The sequence below is a fragment of the Lissotriton vulgaris genome, chromosome 4_1 (assembly GCF_964263255.1).
Source record: "Lissotriton vulgaris chromosome 4_1, aLisVul1.2, whole genome shotgun sequence".
Lineage (NCBI taxonomy): Eukaryota > Metazoa > Chordata > Amphibia > Caudata > Salamandridae > Lissotriton > Lissotriton vulgaris.
The window spans coordinates 70435953-70445967 of record NC_141691.1 but is presented as its reverse complement, the minus strand read 5'-3'; the positions used below and the strand labels follow the sequence as shown (position 1 = coordinate 70445967).

The 10015-nt window shown below is 57.4% G+C and overlaps 3 pseudogenes; all 3 read right to left on the bottom strand.

Annotated features, from left to right (window-relative positions):
* Window positions 1-486: 486 nt before the first annotated feature.
* LOC147718388 (28S ribosomal RNA) lies at window positions 487-3821 on the bottom strand (annotated as a pseudogene).
* A 452-nt stretch (window positions 3822-4273) lies between these two features.
* On the bottom strand, window positions 4274-4427 carry LOC147718387 (5.8S ribosomal RNA; annotated as a pseudogene).
* A 942-nt stretch (window positions 4428-5369) lies between these two features.
* Window positions 5370-7193, bottom strand: LOC147718386 (18S ribosomal RNA; annotated as a pseudogene).
* Between the last annotated feature and the right edge of the window lie 2822 nt (window positions 7194-10015).

Here is a 10015-nt window from a genome sequence, read left to right as displayed (position 1 = left end):
TTGCTTCGCCATTTCTCACTATCATGCTTGCTGCCATGATAGACCCTTGTTTGGCCTGTCTCTATATGCTTCTCTACGCAGAGTCTAGCACTACAGAGGCAGTTACCGGCACATGTCAAGACCCGCCTCTGGCCTTGACGATGCTTTGTTTTAATTAAACAGTCGGATTCCCCTGGTCTGTACCAGTTCTAAGTCAGCTGCTAGGCGCCGGCTGAGGCAGAACGCTGGCCGAGGCAGAATGCCAGCCCCGCACCCCGGAGAGGGTGCACAGGGAGAGACGACCACCGCAGCTGGGGCGATCCACATGAAGGGCCCGGATCGCGTCCAGAGTCGTGGCCACCCCGGAGGGAGGCGCCTCGTCCAGCCATAGTGCACGCCGAGCCCTGCTTCGCACCCCAGCCCGACTGACCCAGCCCTTAGACCAATCATTACCCCGAAGTTACGAATCAGACTTGCCGACTTCCCTTACCTACATTGTTCCAACATGCCAGAGGCTGTTCACCTTTGAAACCTGCTGTGGATATGGGTATGGCCCATCGCGAGATTTGCATTATCTCCCCCGGATTTTCAAGGACCAGCGAGAGCTTAACTGACGCCGCCGGAACCGTGATGCTTCCTGAGACTCGGGCCCTTCTCTCGGGGTGAATCCATTACAGGGCGCCCTGCCCTTCACAAAGAAAAGAGAACTCTCCCCAGAGCTCCTGCTGGCTTTTCCGGGATCGTTTGCGTTACCACACTGGATGCTGCGAGGGCGCCCATCTCCGCCTTTACGGGTTCGGGCATCTGAACCCGACTCCCATTCGGTCGGCCGAGGGTATCAGAGGCCATCGCCCATCCCTTCTGAATGGTGCTCGCCCATCTCTTAGGACCGACTGACCCGTGTTCAACTGCTGTTCACATGGAACCCTTCTCCACTTCGGGCTTCAAAGTTCTCCTTTGAATATTTGCTACTACCACCAAGATCTGCACCTGCAGCGGCTCCACCCGGGTCCTCCCCCAGGCTTTCATGTGCTCCGCAGCAGCCCTCCTACTTGTCGCGGCTTAGCCCCCGTGGCTCTCAGCGCTGGCAATGGCCGGGTATGGGCCTGATGCTCCAACACCATCCATTTTCAGTGCTAGTTGATTCGGCAGGTGAGTTGTTACACACTCCTTAGCGGATTCTGACTTCCATCGCCACTATCCTGCTGTCTATATCAACCAACACCTTTTCTGGGGTCTGATGAGCATCGGCATTGGGCGCCTTAACCCGGCATTCGGTTCATCCCGCAGCACCAGTTCTGCTTACCAAAAGTGACCCACCAGGCACTCACAGTCCATGCCCGGCTCCACACCAGTGAGCCGGGCTTCTTATCCATTTAAAGTTTGAGAATAGGTTGAGATCGTTTTGGCCCCAAGACATCTAATCATTCGCTTTACCAGATACAACTGGGGGCTCAAGAGCCACCTATCCTGAGTAAGTATGGACGAATTTTGCGGATCCTCGGTCCATGAGTTTGCGCGAAATGACAAAAAAATCTGCGAATTCACCGATTTTCCTGCGAACTCGCGGATTTTTTTGCCATTTGCAATAATGTGATGTTGTGTACCCTAGTGTGTGTGTGGTGGGGCCAAACGGCGGGGCTTCCATGCGAGTTCACATGCCTCTTGTATATAAAGGGTCAGAGACCGATCACAGCAGCAGATGAGAAGGAAGCAGCTTCTTGGTCATAGGAAGTACATGGGGATTGCACTCGAGAAACTTGTGGATGCAAAGACCTCCATCAAGAATTACATCTAATTGTAGGCGGTAGATATGGGGAGGAAGCACACCTGCCTAGTCTCGACCATGCTCACCAGTTGTTTGGGCTGATTATAATGCGTTACTAAATTTGAGCTTCAACTCGGGCACAGGAGCATCGTGCTAGAATGAGTCCTGCCTGCATATTTATCCATGAAGATGCCACCATGTTGAGCCATATCTCTACTCAACTGGAGTACTTTCTACTGTCTAATCAGTAAGTGCTACCTCATTGGGTAAATGTATGGGGCTTTTGCTACACTACAGCTGCGTCAAGGGCAAGAAGAGTTGTCTCCTGTGACCACGTGTGTCTGTAATTTTGCCACCGCGCCGAAAGGCGCAGAGGTCCCTCGAGTGAGCTGTCCTTCTTGTGAGGAAAGGGCGCAAAGACGTTGCATACCCTAGTGCGTGTGGGGCCAAACGGGTGGAGCTTCCATGCGAGTTCACAATAGGGTCAGAGAACGATCAGAGCAGCAGATGAGAAGGAAGCAGCCTCCTGGTCACAGGAAGTACACAGGGATTGCGCTTGAGAAACTCGTGGATGCAAAGACCTCCATCAAGGATTACATCTAATTGTAGGCAGTAGATATGGGGAGGAAGCACACCTGCCTAGTCTCGACCATGCTCACTAGTTGTTTGGGCTGATATAACGCGTGACTGAATTTGAGTTTCAACTCTGGCACCTGCTTTAAGTATATCTAGAAGTGCTTCCTGTTGAGGTTTAATTTTTGTGACAGGAGCATCGTGCCAGAATGAGTCCTGCCTGCATATTTATCCACAAAGATGCCACCCTCTACTGAAAAAAAAAATCCGCTTGCGGACGTTTTTTTCGGCAATTTTGCGCGATTCGCGAAATTGCCGAAAATCCGCAAAATCCACGAGCGGAACGGATTTTGCGCCCACACTTAATCCTGAGGGAAACTACGGAGGGAACCAGCTACTAGATGGTTTGATTAGTCTTTCACCCCATACCCAGGTCGGAGACCGATTTGCACATCAGGACTGCTACGGACCTCCACCAGAGTTGTCTCAGCCCAGGCATAGTTCACCATCTTTCGGGTCCTATCATGCACGCTCATGCTCCATTTCCCCAATGGAGCTGGCGAGACAGGCCAGTAGTGTGCCTGCCACAGGAAGCGCTGCGGGATCCCACCCCAATCAGCGCATGCCAGCCCTCAACTTCATTAAGCCACAGGGTTTCGCTTGGCCCTCTGACTCGTGCATGTGTTAGACTCCTTGGTCTGTGTTTTGAGATGGGTCGGGTGGGTAACTGACATCACCGCAGACCCTCCCCGCGGCGTGATGCAGTTGGGGTGCACTGAGAACAGTCTGCCCCAGTCAATAGTCACGCCGGGAGCAGGGGGCCCGGTCCCCCCTTTCACCACCCTGGCACACCCCGAGGGACGGCCGGGGACAGGTGCCGGGGGGAGGGCTCGGAGGTGGTCGAATCTCCCTTGGCCCGGCGACATGGCGAAGCTGCTGCCAGGGGGTCTGGAACATCCTCCGCCAGAGCGGAGGGCCGACTTCCACCCCAAAGTCTTCCCAGATGACCGGGAGTCGGTCGCAGCGCACCACCGCAGAGTAAATGTGCTCTTCGGGGGCCAGGAAGGGCCCGGCCACCGTTCCCACGGAAGGGATCCGAAATTCCCGGGTCACTAACCTTCCCACTGTGTTGAATACTCCGGGCAGACTGCACGAACCCCACCTGTTTACCTCTTGATGGTTTTGAACTCTCTCCTCAAAGTTCTTTTTAACTTTCCCTTATGGTACTTGTTGGCTATCGGTCTCGCACCCGTATTTAGCCTTCCCAAGCAACTCGACTCTGAGAAGACCCGATCCCACCGTGCCAGGGGGTAAGCCTCAATCAGAAGGACTTGGGCCCCCTGAGCAACGCCGGGGAGTCGGTCTACTGTACGCCACATTTCCCGCGCCCGCCGCCGGGCGGGGATTTGGCACAGGGCTCTTCCATCTTCCCTTGCTGTTACTGGGGGAATCCTGGTCAGTCTATTTTCCTCTACTTGGTAATATGCTTAAATTCAGCAGGTTGCCACGTCTGATCTGAGTTCGTAGTTGGAAGAATAACGCTGGAGCCTCAAGGAGGACTGCCGGGGAAGGCCAACCCCCTGCCAGAGCAGGGGCCTGGCATACCCGGCAGCGCATGCCCTCTTTCCCCTGGATCAGATCTGGAGTGGTTTCGCCCTCGCTGGAAGGCCGGCCGTGAAGGTGGGTGCCCGAGGCGCATGCGAGCTGGCAGCCAGTGGGACACCACACACATGCAGATAGGCACCCCGGGACGGGTCCCGGGGTGGACCGGTTGCTGGACCCTTTCTCAGTGCCAGGCGCCGGCAGCGTACGTCTGCGACAGGACCCAGCAAGGGACCCTGCCTAGGGCGATCGGGGGTCTGACCTTGTGGGGGGATGAAGGGGAAGCGGAGCTAACCATGCGACAGCCTCAGCCACGTCTTGGGGGAAATGCTGGGGCGATTGACGACCGAGCGGCCATCAGACAGACGTAGCCACGGGAGGAACCCGGGGCTGCAAGGTGCATTTGAAGTGTCGATGATCAGTGTGTCTTGCAATTCACACTAATTCTCGCAGCTAGTTCGGTTCTTCATCAACGCGCGAGCTGAGTGATCCACCGCCAAGAGTCACAGGCAACTTTTTGAAAATGTTCACCCACCTGCAGGCGCAGGAGAGGTGGGAGGAAGGCAACGCCGTCAGTCCACCACCCGCGCGGCGAGACGGCTCAGGCGCCCTATTCAAGGCTTCCCCTCTGGGAGTTAGACTGCACCGTTGCGAGGAAAAAACATTGCTAGGAGCTCGGCCCAAGAGTCCCCCCATTCACCGGCATGTGAGGAAGGAGGCTCCCGGTGCATCAGGAGCAGGCAGCCTCACAGCTGCTGGTCCCTACCGGAGTAACCAGGAGGGACCGCACGAGTCTTCAAACCCTTTGGCCCGGCCGCACTGGACCGGGTCAAACCGAGTGCCTGGCATCAAGGGAGGATCGCCCCACCTGCCTCTCAGCCATTCGTCACCGGGCAGCCCTAAGCCGTGCACCAAGCTGGCTTGTACAGCCCACTCCACCCTTAGCCATTCCAGAGGCGCCGGAAGGGAAGAGCCAGGCAGATCCCCTTCCCGCATGCCTCCCACCGAGAGGAGCCAGGGGCCCCTTGCAGGCCCTTGGCCCCTTCTCTTTCAGGCAGCCCTGTCACATGAGAAGGGCCAAACCTCAGTCGCCCAGATCTCGGTCGGGCCAGGACGTTGGGCGCAGGAGGGCATAGCCAGCAGCAGGTCCTCCTAGGGGGGTGGTACCAGGCCACTGCCATTTGGTTTTTCCCCGCCGCGCGGGTGATGATGTGTGAGCTTAGGTTCCATCTCAGGAGGGCCTACCGTTGTGCCCCTCCCAAAGGGAAACAGGAGAAAGGGGCCGCCCCCGTCCCCAGTCTCTCATGCGTCGGTCAGGTCTTCTCCAGAGAAAGAAGCCCACTGAAGGCCCGGTCCTCGGGCGGGCCCTGCATCTACGGTGCGTGCTTGCAGGAGGCGGCCGAGGGCTTCAGGCTGGCGCCGTCAGTCGCTCGGGCTGCTCCGCCATTAATGATCCTTCTGCAAGTTCACCTACGGAAACCTTGTTATGACTTTTACTTCCTCTAGATTGTCAAGTTTGATCATATTCTCGGCGCTCCGCCAGGGCCATTGCTGACCCCGGCATAGCCGATCTGAGGACCTCACTAAACCATCCAATCGGTAGTAGCAACGGGCGGTGTGTACAAAGGGCAGGTAACTAATCAACGCAAGCTTATGACCCGCACTTACTGGGAATTCCTCTTTCATGGGAAATAATTGAAATCTCCAATCCATATCACAAATGGGGCTCAGCTGGTTACCCGCACCTGAAGGCGAAGGGGAGACACACGCTGATCCGTTCAGTGTTGCACGAGTGCAGCCTTGGACATCTAAGGGCATCACAGACCTGTTATCGCTCGATCTCGTGTGGCTGAACGCCACTTGTCCCTCTAAAAAGTTGGACGCCGACCACTGGGGGTCGCGTAACTAGTTAGCATGGAGGTGTCTTGTTCGTTATCAAAATTAACCACACAAATCGCTCCACCAACTAAGAACGGCCATGCACCACCTCCCACAGAATCAAGAAATAGCTATTAATCTGTCAATCCTTTCCGTGTCCGGGCCGGGTGAGGTTTCCCGTGTTAAGTCAAATTAAGCTGCAGGCTCCACTCCTGGTGGTGACCTTCCGTAAATTACTTTAAGTTTCAGCTTTGCAACCATACTCCCCCGGAACCCAAAGACTTTGGTTTCCCAGAAGCTGCTCGGCGGGGCATGGGAATAACGCCGCCGGATCATTAGTCGGCATCGTTTATGGTCAGAACTACAACATTATCTGATCATCTTCGAACCTCCGACTTGATTGATTAATGAAAACATTCTTGGCAAATGATTTGATTGATTAATGAAAACATTCTTGGCAAATGCTTTCGCTTCGGTTCGTCTTGCGCTGGTCCAAGAATTTCACCTCCAGTGGCACTCTTAATCATGGCCCCAGTTCCTAAAACCAACAAAATAGAACCAGAGTCATATTCCATTATTCCTAGCTGTAGTATTCAGGCGACCAGCCTGCTTAGAACACTCTAATTTTTTCAAAGTAAACACTTCGGACCCCAGGACACTCAGTTAAGAGCATCAAGGGGGTACCGAGAGGCAGGGGCTGGGACAGGCGGTAGCTCATCTCGCGGCGGACCGTCAGCTCGATCCCAAGATCCAACTATGAGCTTTTTAACTGCAGCAACTTTAATATACGCTATTGGAGCTGGAATTACTGTGGCTGCTGGCACCAGACTTGCCCTCCAAGGGATTCTCGTTAAAGGATTTAAAGTGTACTCATTCCAATTACAGGGACTCGAAAGAGTCCTGTATTGTTATTTTTCGTCACTACCTCCCCGAGTCGGGAGTGGTTAATTTGCGCACCTGCTGTCTTCCTTGGATGTGGTAGAAGTTTCTCATGCTACCTATCCGGATTCGAACACTGATTCTCTGTTACCCGTGGTCACCATGGTAGGCACAGAAAGTACCATTGAAAGTTGATAGGGCAGACATCCGAATGTATCGTCGCTGTCACAGGGACGTGTGATCGGCCCGAGGTTATCTAGAGTCACCAAAGCGGCCGGGCGAGCCCAGATTGGTCTTGGTCTGATAAATGCATGCATCCCGGGAGGTCAGCTCTCGTCGGCATGTATTAGCTCTAGAATTATCACAGTTATCCAAGTAACAGATGGAGCGATCAAAGGAACCATAACTGATTTAATGAGCCATTCGCAGTTTCACTGTACCGGCTGTGTGTATTTACACGTGCATGGCTTAATCTTTGAGGCAAACAATTGCTACTGGCAGGATCAACTAGGTAGCCGCACCTGCTGACAGAGAGGGGCTGCATGCCCATCTTACCAACTGGCAACCTTCATGCACCCCTCCATCTCTCGGGAGCCTGCCAGGGGAAGGAGCCCACCCGCCTGGGCGGGAGCGCTCAGGCGGGTGGGCTCCTTCCTCTGGCAGGCTCCCGAGAGATGAGAGCGGGAGCGCTCATTGGAGGGTGTGGAGAGGTGAGGTCACATGGGCACCGGCAGGCCTAACCGTCTCCCCGAGGGGAGGAGGCAGGCAGAGGCACAGCCTGAGCGAGACGCAGGGGTGCCGGATCCTGGCGGTAGCTGCACCCCTCCGAACGTTCGTTCCGAGCTGCTGTGGAAATGTGCTGGGCAGAGAGGGGTGGTACAAAAAGGGGTGGTGATGGCATGGTCGCGGGGCCTTCGTACCTGCTGGGCAGCAGCATCTGAGGGCCTGACGCCTCCCAACCCCTTCCGCTCGGGTCAGACCACTGGGGTGCATGAGCTGCCGGTGCCACTCGGCCTACACTCTGCTGGGTAGGGTCTCCTGCCAGGCGGCAGGCCCTCGAGTCAGACGGTTCATGCATGGTGGAAGTGCTTTGCTTGAAACAACAGCCGAAGCTGGCAAAGCAGTCCATCCCTAAACAGACTGAGAGTGCCCAATCGATCAGAGTACAGCTGGGGCATCCCCTGGCAGGCCACCCTGCACAAGGGGTATGCTGGCTTAGCATCCCTGCCTGCTGCCGGGGTAAGCAGACTCAGAGAAAAAGGACCATCAGGAAGGGGTCGAGAGGCGGGTGCATACCCAGCCCCTGGGGAACCCAGCGGGCGGGCCCGGATTCTGCCTTCCCCTGTTTCAGAATCGCGGGACTTCACAGAGGCCTGACTGAGATAAACTCAGAGAAAAAGGACCATCAGGAAGGGGCTGAGAGGCAAGTGTGTACCTGGGCGTCTGAGGGCCCCAGCAAGGAGCCACGTACTGCTTTCCCCCATCTCAGCATCGCTGGACCTCACGGAGGTCTAACTGAGCAAACTCGGAGAAAAAGGACCACCGGGAAGGGGCTGAGAGGCAGGTGCATACCAGAGCCCCTGGGGTCTCTGGCGGGCGGGCCCAGGTGCTGCCTTCCCCGTCTCAGCATTGCTGGACCTCATGGAGGTCTACCTGAGAAAACTCCGAGAAAAAGGACCATCAGGATGGGGCTGAGAGGCAAAGGCATACCCGGGCCCCTGAGGGCCCCAGCGGTGGGCCCGGGTTCTGCCTTCCCCTGTTTGAGAATCGCAAGACCTCACAGAGGTCTAACTGAGCAAACTCCGAGAAAAAGGACCATCTGGAAGGAGCTGAGAGGCAGGTGCATACCCGGGCCCCTGGAGGCCCCGGCGTGCAGGCCCAGGTATTGCCTGCGGGCGGGTGGGCCCGGGTGCTGCCTTCCCCGTCTCAGCATCGCCAGACCTCACAGAGGTCTGCCTGAGCAAACTCAGAGAAAAAGGACCATCGGCAAGGGGCTGAGAGGCAGGTGCCTACCCAGGCCTCTGGGGGCCCCAGCGGGCAGGCCCGGTTTCTGCCTTCCCATGTTTCAGAATCGCCGAACCTCATGGAGGTCTAACTGACCTTCTCCTTAGTAATTCGGAGGAAAATTACCCCCATTTCTTGTAATCCATGCACATGAGGTGACAGAGGGGACCCAAGGCGCAAAAGTACCCGACCTCCTGGAGCCCTCGTTGGGGTCGGGGAGGCAAATGAGCCCTCATTTGGACTTCCAGAAATCCTGGACATCTGGTCACCCCATAGGAAAGCATTGGGTGCAACCAGTTGACCGAGGGGATAGGTGTGACCAGATGTCTGAGGGGAAAGGTGCGACCAGATGGCCGGGCACGAAAGGGAAGCCATCTGGTCACTCTGTGCCCCACCAAAAGAGTGAGCGGGCGCCGGGGCATGGGGGACCGGAGGCCCAGGGCCTCAGCTGGGCCCTAGCCATGGAGGATGCCAGTGGAGGCCTGCACGGGACCGACAGACCCCTGTACTGGGCCCTTGGTGGAGCAGCCGGCTGGGGGACGGGGCCCAGGGCCATAGCACCCAACCCGGGGCCTGACGGGGCCCCTGTACCGAGCCAGGGCTCCCAGGCCCAGAGGAGCCTCCATGGGCCCTCCATACCCTGTCCCGGGCACCCTGCCACATGGCAGGACAGAGGACGTAGCCCGGGGTGGGGAGGCCACCCTCCCTGGGGCCCTCAGGGGCCCCGGCCAGAGCTACTGAACCCAGCAAAGCAAGGGGAGGCTCCCTGGGCACAACTGAACCCTGTCCTGAGCCTTTGGCAGTGTAGCAGGCTGGGGGACAGGGCCCAGGGCCGGAGCACCCGACCCGAGGCCCCTGGACCCAGAAAGGGCTTCCAGGCCTGGAGGCGCTTGGGACATCTTCCCAGGCCCTCAGGACCCTGTCCCGGGTACCCTTCCATGCGGCAGAACCGAGGACGGAGCCTGGGGTGGGGAGGCTGCCCTCCCTGGGGTCCTCAGGGGCCCCGGATGGATCTCCTGAATCCAGCCAATCAAGGGGAGGCTCCTCAGGCACAACGGAACCCCATCCCAGGTCTTTGGCAGAGCGGCAGCCCAGGGGACGGGGAAGGAGCACCTGACCCGGGGCCCGGCGGGGCCCCTAGACGCAGCCAGGACTCCCAGAGGTGAAGGGGAAGCCTCCCTGGGCCCACAGGACCTCGTTCGGGCACCCTGCCATGCAGCAGGGCCAAGGACGGACCCTGGGGGGAGGCATAATCCCCAGGGCCCCTGGAACCAGTCTATCAGAGGGAGGCTCCCCGGGCCCACCCCATCCAGGGCAGCCTACCACACTGCC